Source organism: Peromyscus eremicus, chromosome 7 (assembly GCF_949786415.1).
Source record: "Peromyscus eremicus chromosome 7, PerEre_H2_v1, whole genome shotgun sequence".
Classification (NCBI taxonomy): Eukaryota; Metazoa; Chordata; class Mammalia; order Rodentia; family Cricetidae; genus Peromyscus; species Peromyscus eremicus.
In genome coordinates, this window is record NC_081422.1 from 96,396,316 (window position 1) to 96,413,601 (window position 17,286).

Genomic DNA, 17,286 nt, shown 5'->3' on the forward strand with positions numbered 1-17,286 from the left:
CAGTCTCAGCTGGCATATTTAGGACACAACTCCCCAAAGTCAGCATTCACTGTAGAAGAGGAGGCAGAAAGACTGTAACAGTGAGCCAGAAGAACAAGAAGCTTGCTTTGATACTGTGTCTCCTAGAAATGTCAGAAATCACACCATTAAGTCTCACCATCATGTCTGCCTAAACGTAACTTGGACAAGGAAGACACCAACAGTCACACTAATGTGGAAGGGGGATAGCTCATGGAGCCTCAGCCCTCGACAAAGAACTACAGTCAACTAAGGAATACTGAGCAGGAGAAATAGTCTTCCCCACGGAAGAGCACGCCAATTGGTTATCCAACACCGAATGGTCAGTCCTGAAAAAACATGTACATACAAGTAACATTATATGGACTGAGTAGATCAACAAAGGAAAGGGGCATGAATCTGAAAGTGAGCAAGGGGGTAAGTGCACAGGAGGGTTTGGAGGGAGAGGTGATGTAATAATCTCAAACAATGAAAGAATTATTTTAAAAGATGCTGGAAGCCAGAGGCAATGAGTGAAGCTCTACTGTTTCTGCCTCCTTGGCTACTGATCCTGGACTGGGATTTACTATAGTGCTCTATAATGAGAAGAAGAAACAATCCACCTTGCACATCACACAGACAGACTAGCAACAGCCTTTCAAAGGGCACTATTATTGATGCAAATAGCCCATCTGTCCTTGAGATAAGCATAATAAAGAAAACAATGACACCCATTAGAAAATACTTGCTCAGGCTTTTGGACTATGACTTTGATGAATGGGAATGGCACCTTCAGGTACCTCCAAGCTCTAGGTTTGCTAGACCTACTTACTGGAAGTCAGAACTGGTCTGTTGCTCTGGAGGGGCTTCCAGGTGTCTACAGACATTTGAACAGTGAACACTGACTACTTGCTGTCAGGCTGATTGTGTAACTGTGTGTGACTCTGTGTGTGTGTGTGTGTGTGTGTGTGTGTGTGTGTGTATGTGTGTGACTCTCTCTCTCTCTCTCTGTGTGTGTGTGTGTGTGTGTGTATGTGTGTGACTCTCTCTCTCTCTCTCTCTCTCTCTGTGTGTGTGTGTGTGTGTGTGTGTGTGTGTGTGAAGTGACATCAAAACTCATACATGTGTATGAACCTCTCCCCTTTCAAGAACACTATCACGAGCTCTTCCCACTAGGCTCTCTATACTGTCTTTTACACCAGCCTCCAGACCCTGATACATTCTTTATCTACAAGAGTGGCTTTGGGTTAGAAGCATGCAAAGGTCAATTGTAGTCAGTTTTGATACATGAGGTTGATGACCAGACTAAGCAATAATGTTTATTGGTCAAATATGAAGAAACCAGTGAAGTTCAGAGATCTGGGCCATTTCTACATGATCTCTGAAGACAATCACAACTTAAAACCATGAGGAGCTCTACAAGGACTTGATAGTTAGCCCTTCCCTGGAGTATTATAACGCCTCTTCCTCACTCCCAGAATTCTCACTAACCATCAGGATGCCACAACCTAACGACATCCACAAGCCATGTTTGCAAGGCTTGCTGGCAAGGCTCACCTCCTCTGGACACTTTTACTTAAGATAGGGGCAGAAACAATTGAAATTTGGGCTGGAGAGATGGCTAGTTGTTAAAGTGCTTGCTGCACAGCCCAAGTACCTGAGTTCAGCTCCCCAGCAATCATAAAAAACCAAGTATGCCTATACACACCTGAAACCCAAAGCTGGGGAGGCAAAGGTGGGCAGATCCCTGGATCTCATTGGTTCCCAGGTTCAATAAGAGACCCTGTCTCAAAACATAAGGTGACTTGGGATTGAGCAAGACACTTAATATTGGCCATTGGCTTCCACACACCTGTGCTCACACACATACTTGGGCACCTACATGCATACACATACATTCACATGATCTCTCTCTCTCTCTCTCTCTCTCTCTCTCTCTCTCTCTCTCTCTCTCTCTCTCTCTCTCTCTCACACACACACACACACACACACACACACACACACACACACACACACACACAATTATTAGAATCTGCTTTTCTGCCTCTGTTAGCCTGACAAGATCCCAGCTATTCTAACCTGTCTTGTGCCCAACTCCATGAACTCATTTCTAAAAATCATGAATGGATTTTTAGAATGAAGAATCTACTCATTCCCCAAAACAATGTTTGAGGTGTTAGTGACACGGCAGAAAACAGACAAATTCACAGCCCCTGTGGACCTTACATTGTAACACAGTGAACCAGAAAGTAAACAAACAAGACAATTATGAAGTTAGCTGTGTAGCTACTTCCTCTAAATGGGAACTCTCCTTCCTGGAGAAAAGAAAACCGCTCAGAAGACCCAGGAATGCTAAGAAGCCAGGAACCTGGAAAGCCCAGAAAGCTCCAAGACGCCCGAGGCTCCTTCCCAGGGTTATATAAGCAGTAGAGACCTGCTGGGGGAGAACCTGGGTGGGGCTGCCTGCTGTACGGAGCTCCAGAGGTATAGCATGGGTGAGTTGTCACCCACGGTGAGAGGGGCTTTAACGACACAGCTGTCATAGAATCACTCGCTCAGCTGCAACTCTGCATTCATTTTCTGGTAAGTAACCTCCATAAATTTGTTAGTTCACCATGCTGGAACTGACTGGGCGGGATTGGTTTTGTTGTTGTTGTTGTTGTTGTTGATTTTTTATTTTGTTTGTTTGTCTTGGAGTAGAGTCTGTCATTGGCGTCCTATCTGAGGTGAATAGATTTTGTTTTTTTTCAAATTTTTCTGTGGGAAGTTATGCAACAAAGTCATATAGTATTACAGGCTGTTAGAGAGTACAGAGCCCGTGGGAAGATAAGCCATGACAGCCAGTCAATGGGGTGGCTGAGAAGGGCTTCTAAAATTTGAATGACACCTACCAGCCAGGCTGGGGGGTCCATTCCAATGACAAGAACAAATGCCCAGGGTAAGTAGCCTGGTACATGCTATAAAAACCAGAATAGCAGTATAAGCAGTATAAGTAATAGCTATAAGAACACAGAGTCAGGAAGACTAGAAAGGAGACACGGCTGGGAGGTGGCCAGGTGGCCTCACCTCCGCTAACTGCAGTCTTGTGACCACAGACAACGTTCGGCCTTCAGTTTCTTCACCTGCAAAATACTATTTTCCTTGCAGGGTGTGGTGAGGCCTCAAAGGTCACGGAAGTAACTCTTGGAGAGTCTTCAGCAACTACCACTTACTGCCTACCAGCAATTACTGTTGCTAGTCCGATGTCCATCATTACTGTGTTAACCTCAAGACCTGCCTCTAGTTGAGTCAACAGGGTGCGGAAGCCATCTTGATCGTAGATAAACTATCCTACCCTGTGCCCAGCAGAATGTAAGGACTAAACGTCCAAACTCCCTCTCCACACAGACCCAGGGAGACAACCAGCAGCCCTTCTCTTCTCTGACAGTTTCCCAGGCTTCCTCCCAGTCGACTTCATCATTGACCATCTTCTTTCAGTCAGGCTTTCAGTGGGTCTCCGTCACCCACCAGCTCAGATCACAGAAGATAAAACTGGACACAGCTCAGAGGCTCTGGGTCCACTCTGCAGTCTGTAATTGGGCATCACCTGCTGTTAGGGGAAGCTGCTATGTCACCAGAAATTGTTGCCACTGTGCCCTGTGGGACAATAATGGGAATGTGATGGCCTTGCCCAATCAGGGGAGATGGCTGCCTCTCTGACCATGGCTCCAGCAGTGTTCAACTTCATCAAGCACAGAGGAGCCCACAGATTCATTAGGGCAGCAGATGGGCCAGAGACACCACCATCAAGCTTCTCACCAATCAGTGTGGACTCCAAGAAAGAAGCTCCAGCATAGACAGTAGGTTAAGCCTGAAAGAGCTAGGAGATTAGACAAGCTAGAAGGCTAATGAAAATGTAAAAGGCGGTCCTTGGGGCATAAACTCCTACACGCCCAGAGGGACCTATCATTTAGCACACCAACCAACCAAGGCAACATTTCCCCAATGGCTCCCCTGCGGGCCTGAGCACCAGCTCACCTCCCAATATGCTTAATTTACCTCCCAGATGTGCTGGGCGGGAAGGATATGAATGCCCCCCCTCACACATCACCACAGCCCATGCAGTGTGCTGAAATGAAGGGTGTCTCACAGAACATTGTTTCTTTATGGCCAGCATCTTGAAAGAACTTCATATTGCCTATTGTGGGGCACAAAGCAGAATTCTCTGAACCCCAGATTCGTAGCATGGATACACACACTCTCTGGAGTGCATAAGAGTTTCTAAGGAGTAAGGGGGCCTAATTAGAATATGGAGAACATGTATATAATGCTACCCAATACAGTCTCTAAATTTTAGTCCAAAAGCAAAACTCCACAAGATCCATTGGAAGCACACGCCCCACCTCCACTCACAGCTGCCTCTGTCTCTGTCTCCTCATGTCCTCTCTAACAGCATTTAATGCTATATAACTTCGCCATACGAATTTTCCAGGGGGTGATATGAACAAATGTCTGTTCACTCCAGATGGGGCACTAACAATGAATCAGAGAAATGATTCTACCCAAGTCCAGCTTGAAGCAATGAGTTGACTGCACCACTTACAGACATATGAGTGCGGGTTAAAGGAACACGGATGTGTCACCCCACTATTGGATGGTGTAGAAATGGAGAGGTGAGAGAGAAGGTCCCAAGTGAGTACACCTGATACCGAAAGGCAGCATTTGTGTTTACCAAACAAGCTTGGCGCTGAGGCACTGTCCAACAGGAAACAAAGGTAAATTCCCCACAGCAAGTACCTAGTACTTGCCCAGAAAACCAGGATACCAGCGTGACTCCAAGAGCAAAGAGTCAGGAAGACGGGAAGGAGATGAGGCTGGGAGGTGGCCAACTGAGACCTGCCTGCGGTCCTGCCCATCCCAGAACCAGATCATGAGGTGGTTAGCACAGCGGGGAAGTTCACCAGCTCTGGGCTCAGCCAGCCCCAGCTGGTTGACCAGAGGCAACTCTTTAAACCTCTCCAAACCAGTTTCCTCCTTTGCAGCACAGATAAGCTAAAAGTACCTAGTCTGCGAGATGACTGTGAGGATTAAACAGGATTTATAGCTGGCTGGCGTGCTTAAAAACCCAAGTCACAGTCTTTGGGGACTCTGGTGAGACCGGCGTGGTGGGCTTGGTGCCCCTCAACAGTGTAAGGTCTGCACCCCTCTCCTGACTGCCTGGTTGTCTCTCCTCATGCGTCCCCTTTCATCGCCCTCATATGTGTATGGGCACATGTGTGCATGTGTGTGGACCTAGGTGCACGCACAGCTGGGAGTGCTGGTCAGGGCCCTCCCTCACAGAGGGCAAGTGAGGACTGACTCCTTTTCCCTACTCTGGATTAGAGGGAGCTCCCTTCGCGGCTCAGGGACCCCATGCTATGGGAGCCACCACATTCCCAGAAGGCTTGAGGTCCAGCTGACAGGCTCCTTTATGTAGCCTGACACATTTCATACCCTGGGATCTGCCAGCACATCAGCCACAGCATTGACGCGGCAGGTCTGGGCCTCGGGAGGAGCATCTGGTCCACACACCCCCAGGCCACGGGAAGCTCCACCAGGCAGCAGCGTGGTGTACCAGGCCCGGCCTGGAGTGGGGTCCCTGGCCATTATGACAGCTGCTGCTGCTGTTGACACTGCCACAGTGACAAATTCATCCTTCTGACAGGATCCTTTTAAATAATTCACAGGGAGCCGGGGATTAAGACACTGTTTCTCTCTGTCTCTGTTGAGATTCAAAATACCTCCAACTGGGGGATTTAAAGAGAATATAATGGCCTGGCCCTCTAGGGTCTACCCTCCCCCTTTCCTCCCCTTTCCCCTTTCCCAAACTCATCCCCCACCCCACCAGCTAGCCCCATAACAAGAAGGTCCAGAAAACAAGAAAAAAAGAAAGAAAAAAAAAAAAAAAAAGGGAGGGGAGCCAGTGCTTGGTTGGTCACTATGGCAACGGTGGCAGGGTATTCAGCTACTATTATCCCAGTACCTCACACATGTGATTATCTTAAGCTGCCTATTGAATGTGGTTCGCACTGCTGCCCAACACGGCCTTGTTCGACAAGGCAGGGGCGGGAGCTGCAGGCCCCAGGCCCCAGCTGCCTAATAGAGCTTGGCTCAGCCCCTGGTGCCACTGATGGAGGGCACAGAGTTAGCCCTAGAGAGACTAGTGTCATTTTCCTTCAGCTTGAGGGATCGCTGCTCAGAATGCCTAGCAGAGGCCAACCTGAAGCTGGTCCACCACACTGGGTCCTAGGCTGAGAAAACGGGCTTCTCATTCTGTGAGCTCACAGCACATGGGCCATGCTGGCTACAGCCAGCTGGAACCATCCTGGAGACAAGAGAGCCAGCCGTAGAAGGAAGGAGGGGCTCTTGGCTTCATTCCCATTCTCAGAGTCCAAGTGAACTAAGTCTGGCCTGGGAAGAAGGATGTCTCCCCTCCAGTCTGCTGCCCCCTCCCCACAACTGGATGGGAATGTGGCCACCTCCTATAACCTGCTTTGGGTGGAGTATGTTTTTCCTGTGGCTGCTGGAACCTTGGTGCCAGGATGCCTGTGGAGGACTCTGATGCCTACTGAGAAAAATGACCTCATTCCTTTGCTTCCTGGACTTGGCTTTGGACCACTTCTAGACTAAGGTGCCTTGATCCACAAGCATTCCTTGAATGACAAGATCACTCATCCAAAACCACTGAAGACATTCTACCTTTTCCAGGGTCTCTTTGAAAATTCAGATCCCAGGTTGAGCCCATTACTTCAGACATTCTCAGGCTAGCACCATGCAGTGCATAGTGGCACACCAGCGTCATCCATGGCTTGTACTTAGGCCATTCTAAATGTCTAAGATCAGCCTGGCCTTTCCTCCACCTGCAGCTCCATGCAGACGTGACTAGCCACAAACAAGTCCTAGAAACTTGAAGACTGCCCAGTGTGTCACCCCTGGCTCGCTGTTGCACAATGAATTAATTGTCTATACCTAAATGCAAACACAATCCATTATCATTGGTCACGAAGGATTCACAGCAGAGCTCTCAGTCTGCAAGCCAAGTCTGAATCCTTCCTCTAACCTCGCATCGACTGCTCTGCCCTTTGTGACACCAGGACATGGCTGAGACTTCCTTGTCCATCATGATGATTCAGGGCCAAGTGCACGGAGATGAAGATGTGCCAAACTGGGACACGCACACACGCACACACACACACGCACAGAGAGAGAGAGAGAGAGAGAGAGAGAGAGAGAGAGAGAGAGAGAGAGAGAGAGAGAGAGACCTTGAAGGCAAGAGGAACTAATTGAACAGAACCAACACCAAAGCCACCAGATAGAACAAAGTGGCTCACTGAGGTCCCCTCACAGCCTTCTTTTTCTGAGTGTCCTCACTTCTGAGTGATTACCAAGGCTTAGGGGATGGGAACAGACCCATGAAAGACCCTGTATCACTGCCTAGATCCCACCATCTCCAGACAACACCTGTATCTTCTTGGATTTCTGGCCAGGGCTCACATCCACGATGAGTGAGGCTTCCCACTTCATGCTCCCCCTAGACTTACTATCTTCTGCCCCTAAACCTTCATATCACAAATCACCTGCTTCAGCTGCCCCTTTCAAGTTTGAGAAAAAAAAAAAAAAAAAAAGACTGACTCCTTTGGCACTCCCTACAAGTACCACTCTCTGGGTACACTTACGGTTGCAGCCAATCTCCTGTCTCCCTTCGTAGAGCGTCAGGAAACACTGGCCTCTACTCAATGCCTACCTGCCCTCTGGTTCCTCAAGCATCTCTGGTACCCTCTTCATACAGTGGAACAAGAGTGAGCTCTGTGGTTAGATAGGCCTGGGGTCAGTCTCAGTGCTGTGACTTTGAATAATAACTCTGATATTTAAGGACACCACTGAAGAATGGAAGAAATGTCACCTACCTTCAGGGTCCTGGTGAGAGTCAGTGAGGCGATTACATGTCGTGCTGGAACCTGGTATACCAGGCCAGTGTTTAACTGAAGGTGACCAGTAGTGGTAGAAGTGAATAGAAACCCTGCTACCAATAGCAGGGTGTGTCCTCCGGCCTTCATTCAAGAGAAACGGCCTAGTAGAAAGGCTGAAGCGTTTCTCGTTCCCACCCAAGCTGAGGCCCTCTAAAGAGAGTCAGTGCTGCCAAGCACGCAGTGTCACCCTCAGCTTTGTGGTTTACGAAAAAGGTAAACAAAATTAAATCCTCCCGTCACTCTGTAAATAAACTCTTATATCTCTCGTGTTACAAATGTAAAATATGGGCCCAGAGAAGTTAAAGACCTTAGCAGAAAATGATCCCAGAACATCCGCTTCCAAATCGTGGGCTTGCTCCTTTATAAACACAGTGGGTGAATAGGAAAATCAAGCTTCATTGGGGAGCTGCCCTCTTTCTACAGAGACTCATCCTTCCTAGGGCCGGGCACAGAGTCTTCACTTCCTTCCGATGACCTTGACATTCACCTGTTTCCTCCTGAGCAACTTTCTGGGCATGCTCTCAAGCCATGTGTGGGGCAGGGGTGAGGGGTGTTACATATGCATATATGTGTGTGTGTATACATGCATATGCATGTGCATGTGTTTAGCGACCAGAGGTTGATACTGAGTGCCTTCCTCAATTGTTCTCCACCATATCTATCAAGACAGGAGTCCTCTCAAAATCTGGAGCTCACTGATTGGGTGGGCCCGCAAGCCATGTCGGAATCCCTGTGGTATCCCTTGTGGTATCCCTTGTGGCATTCCTTGTGGGTATTCTTCTTTGCCAGCTGAGCTATCTTCCTGGCCTCTTTGACAACTTCCTAACTCAGTCTCACCTTCTTCGAACGTTCTGCCCTTCACTCAGGATTCCTGTCTGAGTGGCTGTGAGATCAGGCTGGAAGAGCTGATCCAGTCTGCTCCATTTGGGTGCCAAGCTTCAGGAACCCTGCTTTCTGTCGCTGTCCCAAAAGCCCCTTAACGCAGGAAGAGCTGTCAATCCGCCCCCAGGCTAACATGCCATTTGCAGAAGAATTTCAGGGCTGGGACAACTTTCCTATGGAGGGGTTAAGAGAAGACAAGACCCCCATCTGTCCTAGAAAAGATGGGTTAAACCTACTAGGGTGCAAACGAGCCAGATGTGGCCTGGGAAAGGGACACACAGACCCACCTGCCTGTGTGCTCCAACCTGAGTTGGAACCTGACTGTCATGGGTGAGCCACTTTCTGGGGCCATGTCTTCTCCAAAAAGGGAGAGGTGGGCTTTTTAGGTGACCTCTGGAGTTTGGGAACAGACCTAATAGGCTGATGAATGAGTCTCTGAGTCATTTCTAAGGGACAGAAAGGAAATTAGTGTGACGTCAAGATTCTGGAAAGCACAACTCCCAACGTCCCTTAATCCAGTAAACTAGAAATAGGGCTCTCTCAACCCCCTTACCCCCCCACACCCCCACAAGACACACACACAGACACAGAGGAGAGTCAACCCAACTCTCCTCCCCTGAGGTTCCATCTAGTGCCCACCAACAGTCCTGCCTCACCAGGCCTCTTGGCCTCTTCCTTAGATTCGGAATCTCCTGCAGGAGGCCCCACCTCCTGACTCTAGTCCTGAGCCCCCCATGCCTTTGTCTATCACTGTATCTGTCAGGCAGGTGATTTTAAACTTCCATTCCTAAAAGACGCATATTATATAAAAAAATGTTTTAAGTGCCTTGGGTGTTTTGCTCCTCATTGCTTCATAAAAGTGACATTAATAGCCAGGGAAGAGCTCGGCTGAGTGCAATTAGGGAGGATGTTTCAGGTATGAAAGCTGTTTTGAGCCTGCTAATGTTTCCTAATTACAGGCCTTTTGGTAGAGAGAGAAAAAGATAAAGAGTGGGTGGGAGACCTAGGGTGGGGAGCTCTGCCTCTGCTCAGTGGTTTACCTGAAGAGGGAAGGGGAGGGCGGAGGAGGAGGGGGGATCGGAGGGTCAGAGGCCACCAGCAGGAGGGCTGGCTTCTCCTGGCTGAGAAAGCCATACTAATTCCTGGGTAACAGCTAAAGGAAGGATTCCATTCACGGCTCGTACTGTGAGAAAAATAAAACCTTTTACACACCGCGCCTGAGTTCCTGGACCTCATGGGCAACTCGGCTTCAGCCTTCCACAATTCACATCTGTAGTCTGTCCTAAGCAGGCATATCATTAGTTGTGCCAGAGAGGATCGGCCTACCAGAGGTTAAAGGGCAGAGGTTAAAGGGCAGCGGGGACATCTTTTAGCCATGTGATCTAAGGAAATGGATCAGCGTCTCCTCATTTTAGTTTCCTTGGCAGCAACATGGAGCCCGGGAAATCCCAGGGGTTGGTCCATGCAGCCTCTTCTCCAGTGTTGTTTCTCCAGGCTTGCTGTTTGTTTTTCCATTTTTATTTACCATCTAATACTTTCTGGAACTTATACCCTGCCTCCCCCTGCGGAGCTTTCCTCCTTCCCTGCCGTCCCTGGGCTTCCACAGGGCCTAGTTCAACACCGAGCAGACACAGGCTGTATGTGAGCAACAAGCACTCTGTCTGAGGGAGGGTACAGAATCCAAACCCAGCCACCGAGGCCCAAGTAGAACAAAGGCCAGGGCTTCTGCTCGGGGATCCAGCAGCAGGTGTTTCCTCTTTCCTAGCAGAAAGATGGAAGACAATGTGAAAGGGCAGGAGCTGCTGCAGACACGTTGGGAGAAAGAGGAGCTGTAGCGCCAGACCAATACCCAACACTGTGGGAGACGCAGCAAGAGAAAGAGTGGGGAGGAGATAGAAAAGAAAAAAGGGGACAGGTGTAGAGCGGGGTGTCAAGGGAAGTCAGCTCACCCCAAAGATCTAGACTGGCCCAACCTATAACCTCATGCCACCTGGACCATCCAAGCCATGAGCCCGGCTGCTTCCTCAAAGACTGGTTTAGGCTTTTCTGTCGCTGGCCACCAAAAGTCCTGACTAAGGCAAAGTGCAGGTTGAGGGTAGCTACCAGTACCCAGCCACCAGGCTACATGCTCTCAGACCAGCACAGTCTGAGAAAACACAGCCGGCCCCACCCTCGGCCCACCTGCCCCTGGCAGGGCTCCAAAGCCAAACAGGGGAAGTTCCATTCACAAAACCCTTTCCCTCACCCGCAGTCAAATCTCAGTTGGATCTACCCCTAACTCAGCTCAGGCGCTTCTGTCCTAATTAGCAGGATTGAGTCATCAAAGGAAGAGGAGAAAAAAACTCAGCCCTCCAGAGGGCTGATAATAGGCTAGTGCTTCCTAAGTAGGTGCCAAAGAAAACTTCTTTACCCACTCCCTGTCCTGTGTGATGCTGTTGCTCAAAGGAAGGGAGGGAGTCTAAAGAGCAGGCCCTGGTCTCCTGCATACGGGATCAGCCAAGTGGGAATGTGAGCAGGGATCTGATGTCATGGCCTGGGGCCTAGGCTGCTGCTCCACAGGCTTGTCACTCAACAGCCCACAAAAATCTGAATTGATTTTGTTTGGCCTCGGAAGAGACAGGCAGTTACTGGAGAGGCTTTCTCTCCTGGGTACACTTAACTCAGTCCCAGGAGAGCCAGCTGGCAAGGGTACCTGGAGGACCTGAGGACGGAGACATAGCCAGGGCTGCCGAGGGGCCCAGACAGTCCACACCTGGACACCCAGAAAATCCCTACACCCGCCGGCAGCTTGTGCAGAGAGTTAATGGTCAGATATAGACTTTCAGATAGGATTCTTTCCCTCCTCAGCATCTGGCTCCAGATGTTTAGCACTTATCAGTTCAATAATCCTCCCAGCACACCACAGAACTGCCTAGAGAGGCCTGGGCAAAACACATTTAACTTCATCTGTCCATACATGGACATCTATACACACAAGCAGTTATATGCACAGGCATATACATACACACATAAATATACATGTGTATTCAGATACACACACATACACTGATACATGTATAGAAATGTAAAGGCATACAAATATACATACATACACACATAAATATGCACATATACACAGATATACACACATAGATATATACCCAGACACAAATATATACAAATATAAACATATGTATACACACATATACATATATACATATAAATTACATACCCCAAATGGACACATATAGGTACATGTATATACACATATATACAAACACACACACATAAAATATACATACAAGCGTGTATATATATGTATATATGCATATGTATGTATACACACACACACACACACACACACACACACACACACGCACACACGCTGATTACATACATACAGAGAGCACACAGGAGCCCCGTTCACTCAAATTGTGGGCTTGCCAGGCTTGATTATGGACCCCCTTTCCAATTTCTCTCTATTAAGCCTTGGTGAAGAATGGCTAGTGTTAAAATAGTCAACTCCACATGCCGCTGGCTGTGAAGGTGATTCCGAGAGGCAGTATAGATGCACATGGAGTCTGGAAGCCCACAAAGCAGCCTTTGAAGATGAGAACTTCATAGCTATTCACTCTTAGAGACTCACATCATAGACACAGGAACTGACACTAAAGCGGTCATCCATGGCTCAGGTGCAATAGTAGGTGAGCTCTGCCCCAGGTCTTTGAGAGTAAAGGGAGTTTGGGTTTGGATTTCCAACAAGGAAACTGAATATGCCTGGCTCTCAGAGGGACCCAGACTTGCCTCTAACCCATTACAGTCAGAGCTCGAAGTGAAAGACACCTTCTGGGTGTCCATTCTCCTCCATCAGACTCATCTCAGAGGTAGTGCTATTTGCATTGCTAACTAGCTCTTTAATGACAGTTGGATACTGCAAGGCCTAGAACTAACTCTTTGTTGGGCTACAATGATCCTGCCCTGGGCATCTCTTAGTGTAGAACCCTGGGTTACAGATGCAAAGAGGTATCACTTACTCAGTTGACAGACATTCCTGGTGCCTGTGCCCCGCTAGGCTGGAGCCAGGGACATGGAACTAGCAGACTCATCCTCTGGGCCTTGAAAATGTGAACACATTATTTTCCTTATGGCAGGCTGTGAGAGGCCAGTGTTGTGACCTCTGAGCCACAGTGGGAGGAGGACCCAGGAGGATCCCGGAGGGGATGCAGCAGAGTTGATACATGCAGGGCACAGGGTCATGGAGGAAGACAAGAACGGAAAGGGCTGGGCAGCACCTACAAACTGGGCTGCAGAGGAACGTGCATCCGTGAAGGCCACCATTTACAGTGTAGTGATTACCTCAGACTCTCTGAACTCACCACTGCCTGGAAATCCTACACTGTGCAGGGCAGACAGGACAAGGATGGACCCAGCCTAGGAAGGGGCTTCCTGGAGAACTACACTGGGATGTCCTCACATGGGAACTCAGCACCTCTCTGGCTCTGTCCATTTATGTGATTTTTACCCTTTGCCTCTGTTTACCAGGAAGCATGTGATTTTCATTAAACCAAGAGGCTTACATTAAAGGCGAGTGCTTAATTACCAAGCAGGAGTTTGAATTTTGGCATAAATATGTTCTAATTTTGACATGTAATTATTACAGTCAGCTTTCTAACAACAGAGCTGAAAATGGCTTGTGGGCTAGGTACGGGTGCTTAGCCAAGCCCAAGGCTGTTCTCAAGTAGAACAGCAGAGGTACACAGATAGCCACATAAACCAAAGAGTCTCTCAGGCTCTCTCTGTGGAGCCCAACAAGCCAGCCATGTGCTGTGGAAAGCATCCACCACAGTGCCAGCTGCCTCCCTTCTTGGGGAGAACAAGTTTAAGACAGAGCAAACCTAACTCAAAGTTCCCTCCAGGCTCACATAACGATACCACACAGTTGCCTTCTTCAGTTTGATTAACTGATGGCTTACTGACTATACAGAGATAATTCAAGGCCTGTGTCCGCTATCTTTTCCACTGTGTCCTAAGTAGACATGAACTACCTACCATGTCTTTTTAGCTTCTCAAGTGACCTAAGCTCCTCTGGGTCTGAAGTTTATTTTCTGCTCCCGCCCTAAACTGGGACCTCTCATCACCTCTGAAGGCTGTGCCTTAAATCCTACTCCTGACATAAGGCTGCTGTGGGATTGTCTGTATGTCAAATGTGTTGCTCTGATTGGTCAATAAATAAAACACTGATTGGCCAGTAGCCAGGCAGGAAGTATAGGCGGGACTAACAGAAAGGAGAATTGAGAGAACAGGAAGGCAGAGGGAAACACTGCCAGCCGCTGCCATGACAAGCAACATGTGAAGATGCCGGTAAGCCACAAGCCACGTGGCAAGGTATAGATTTATAGAAATGGATTAATTTAAGATGTAAGAACTAGATAGCTAGAAGCCTGAGCCATTAGGCCAAACAGTTTAAATAATATAAGTGTCTGTGTGTTTATTTTATAAGTGGGCTGTCTGACTGCCAGGGCTTGGCGGACTCGGAGAGAAAACTCTCCAGCAACATAAGGCCACAGCCTCTGGGCCCACTCTACCCTCAGATGTGCCTATGCACCTGTTGTACAGCCTCATCAGGACTCCGTCTGGTCACAACAGTCAGTTTATAATATGCCAATGGCCTCTCCCTGTCCTTAGCTCCTCTACCCTCCAATCTCACCATTACATCTGCACAATATAACTCTGGGTACATGCACTGCCATATCTCCTCCAGGAAGAGTCAGGCAGGTGACAGAGACCCTGTAGACTGGCCCAACACATATGCATGGACAGTCTTCACTCACAGCTTGGCCCTAGCCTCAGCCACATTCCTTCTGAGCTTGCCTGGCCTCTCTCCAATGGTCAGTAGCAGTTGGTATAAATGCTCTCCACATTCCAAATTTTCATACCTCTCCAGCTTCACTGTCTAAAACCTCAGTCCCAATCCCAGGCAGAAGGTATGAAGTTGGGACACATTTTATTTCATAGCTTCCTTCACTAACTTAGCGAACATGGACCTTTCCAGATACCTTGAACTCTATCTTTGAATTTTAGCAGAATAGGAATTGCTTTCCCCAAAGGTAAATGTGTCCCCGGTCTCTCTGGTCCTCCATGTCCCACACTGTCTTCACCCCTTCATTGCCACACTCTCGCTCACTTTAGTTCCTTCTGACTTAGACTGTTTAATCGCTGCTTCCTGCCTCCTACCCTGGTTCCCTCTGAAACCATCCATGTAGGTCACCAACAGGGTCCTTGGGGCTGCACACAGGAGGTATGTTTCATACCCAGCAGCCTTTGCCTCTCTTGCCTCCTTGACACACCCTCCCCTCCGTGTCAATGAAAAGATCCTCTTGGTTTCCTCCCACTTCCCAGGTCGCTCCTAGTCTCATCTTTCTGCATCTGACCCTTCAGTGTAGCTACACAGCCAGAGGACTCAACTGTTCTGCCAGGGACACTGGAGCCACACCATGGGCTCCCACCTCACTGAACAGAGCCCTTCAAAGAAGTCTACTACCACAAGGTCAAATGTACCTGCCTGTGGGTGCCCCAGAGGCACAGCTAAACCTGCCTCTTCCCACGCAGTGTGCTCTTCCTTGTGTGTCCTTCATCTTAAAGAATGGTGTCATTAACACTTGTACAATCAGAAAATTCCAACAAATATATATTAGATCCATTTGTGGGGCAGATGTAGTTCCTGATGGTGGGAAAATACACCAGGTTCTGTGCCCTGGAGGTCATAGTACGGCTAGAAAGCAGGGTGATGAGGTAGAAGGGAATCAAACAGTAACTTAGAGATGTAAATGCTGCCATGGTGTTGGGTGTCACTGCCAAAACCTCTCTGACACCTAGAAGACCCATGATGGAGCAGGGAAGGGACAACAGAGCTGGTATACAGAGAAGGTGTCCCTGAGGGTGGGACAAGTGAACAGAGGAGGGACTATGATAAAAGAGTCAAGGATTGTTCCTGATCTCACACTTTCCCTGTGCACTAAGGTGATTGTAAGCCTATGTGTGTTTGGGAGAAGAGGAAAAGGGGGTAAGTTTCTACACATGCTGTGCTCAGACAGTCACTGAGAACCAAGGCAAGGTGCAAAGCTGGATATGGAAACCACTGATGAGTTACCAGCATTGGCAGCCTCTATTCAGAACCATAACAGAGAGAGGAGAGAAGGAGCACAGAATGAAAGCATAGTCTTTAAGATATCCCCCTCAACGCAGGCCAAGGACTGGCCTGAGCATCCCACTGGTTGGTCTAAGCCAGACAAACTCAGCAGGTTCTGGGAGCATCAGTTGTCTACTTGTCTGGTTGTAGGATCCCTATAAGAAATGTTGTGCCACGTTAGGAACCAGTGTGAAGGGCAGACTGTGAGCAGTCAGGCAGTTGTCATCTCTAAAGGGCATCACTTGACTTTGAATGTCTCCCTCAAGGAGCAGCTTCCTTGGGAAAGATTGAAGGTTTAAGAAGACAGAAGTTATGTACAAGAAGAAAGGGAAAGAAAAACAAATCAAGGAGGATATCTACAAATCATATACGTTCCTTATAAAGACATGTAAGCTAGCCAACAATAATGAGATCGTGAAGGGAACAAGCTTAAAACATTCAGGCATCTTAGATTGATCATCTCATCAGTTTCCTGTGAAGTCCCAGGTAGAGTGGGCTGGTTTCCCCTGGTTGCCTACAGTATTTCTAGCAGTATTTGAACCTGTCCAGTTGGGTCCTTTGCTAGGTCCTAACTCACTGTTTTGGGGGCTGCTAACTTCATCCTGACCCAAGGCATGGTACTTACACTTGGTAATGCAACCTGCAAATGCAGGGGTTGGGGTAGGGGACAGTGAGAGTCCTGGGGAATACACATTGAGAGCACCATTGACCTACTACCCGAGGAGACCTTAGGATAAGGTGAGGCCCTATTGTGCTAAAGATCCGTTAGGGAACACACATGTTAACAAATACAGAAACAAAGGTAAGGAAACCTAGGGCCACCCTGTTCTACCTGACTTCATTCCTTGAATGGGAAGAAGAGCCTACTCATCCCCCTGCACTCTCCCTTTGTCATTAAGCCCCAGAGCCAGCCAATCACTGTGCAGAACATGTGAGCATCTTCTCTACCCCCTTTATCTCACTGTGGTCCATCATTGCTGACTCCCCTCCTTCACTCTTCTCAAAGGGCTCTGTGACTAGAGCATTTAAATCTGATTCTCCTGATGCACCCAAGGCAGCTGAAGGAGCCTCTTCCATGCCTTTCTTCCAGCAGCTCTCTACAGCCCTATCAGTAGGGTGGCCCTTTTATTCTGTGGCCCAGATGTCTCCATCTCCTGGAAGATTAAAAACCCAAGGACCTTCTGACTGAGCTGTGCTCTAATCTGCCCCAATTCATCCTGATGCTCTCCCCACACCTCCATGTTCTACACA

The 17,286-nt window shown here is 48.4% G+C and overlaps 1 protein-coding gene across 1 annotated transcript in view; it reads right to left on the bottom strand.

Moving 5' to 3' along the window:
• Positions 1 to 17,286, bottom strand: part of Ephb1 (EPH receptor B1) — a 456,415-nt gene that overhangs the window by 303,379 nt on the left and 135,750 nt on the right. The gene's annotated exons all lie outside the window — the stretch shown is intronic.